The following is a 1342-nucleotide window of genomic DNA, read 5'->3' as shown; positions in this document are numbered from 1 at the left end:
ATTGCTATCACACCCAAGTGCGAGTCTATTCAGGATGCGTTACAAAAGAAAATGGTTGCAGCATTGGCAACCAAAAGGAAGCGCCGGAAATTCAGGCAGAACTCGGCCGGAGAGGGGAACGAAGGAGCTCCCTGAGGATGTCACACGGATGTTGGCAGAGGCCAGAACACACCAGTGTTTGTTTGTGTTCTGTTGACTCCAAGGCATTTGATTGAGTGGATCCTAACAAATTATGGACACTATTGTGAGGAACGCGAATTCCCAAACACCTAAATCTGCTTGTGGAGATCCGACTCATAGGGCATCAGGCAGTCATTGGAACAGAACAGGGGGTTTTGTGGCTGACAATCAGGAACGGTATGCATCCGAGTTATATCCTTCCTCCATGTTCATTCAATCTATGCAGAGCAACTAATCTGAAAATCTGGACTATGGGAAGAAGAAGTCAATACCAGGGTTGGAGGAGGGTTCTTTAACAACCTGTGATCTATGGATGACACAGTTTGCTTGCGGAAAGCAAAGAGGACTTCAAGACCTGACTCATGAAGATGAGCCTTCCGTGTAGATTACGCCTCAATAAGCAACATCGTGATACACAGAGAAAAGTTGCCACAATCAAGTCTTGATATCTGCATTCAAGAAATCAAGCAGCGTGTTGTATGGGCCAAATCTGCCACAACCGACGCCTTTAACGTTTTAACAACGCAGCGCTGTCACTTGGAGGATTAAGGTGCACCTGCCCCAAGCTGTGGCCTTTGCAGCCACATCATGCCCAAGTGAAAACTGGACACCGAGTAAGCCTGAGCATCACGGCGTTGGCAAGGATGCTGGCGAGTCCGGTGGGCTGCTAGACGAGCCAACACACCTGTCTTGGAGCAAACAGTGCTGGGAAGCTTCCAGGAAGTGAGGCTCTCCTATCGCGGACATGTTATCCAGCGGGACCTGCCCCTGGACAAGGACACCATGCTTGGGAAAGGGGAAGGGAACGGGAGAAGGAGACCCTTGGTGAGGTGTAGTGATGGCATGGTTGCAAATATAGGAATGATGGGGGTGGGTGGGGGGTGGTACACGGCCAGGCAGCGTTTGGTTCTCGTGTACATCGGAGCTCTCTGAGCTGGAAGCTCCTCCATGGCACCGGACAGGAGCACCCAGAGTGTTTCCATCCAATGGGTACTGTCGTCGTCCTCGACTTTGAAATGAATGCCGGGAAGGACATTATCACTTCCCTTACAAGGCTTCTCATCCATGCAGACTGGCAAGGATTGTCTCTTGCAACCCCTGGCTCTGGAATTCTGTGTAACCATTTCAAACGCAGGCCCCCACATAGACAATTCCTCGTGCT

Source organism: Echinops telfairi, unplaced genomic scaffold, assembly GCF_000313985.2.
Source record: "Echinops telfairi isolate 266 unplaced genomic scaffold, ASM31398v2 ScPeMD7_7422;HRSCAF=8460, whole genome shotgun sequence".
In the NCBI taxonomy this organism is placed as follows: domain Eukaryota; kingdom Metazoa; phylum Chordata; class Mammalia; order Afrosoricida; family Tenrecidae; genus Echinops; species Echinops telfairi.
Note: the sequence above shows the minus strand (reverse complement) of the source record.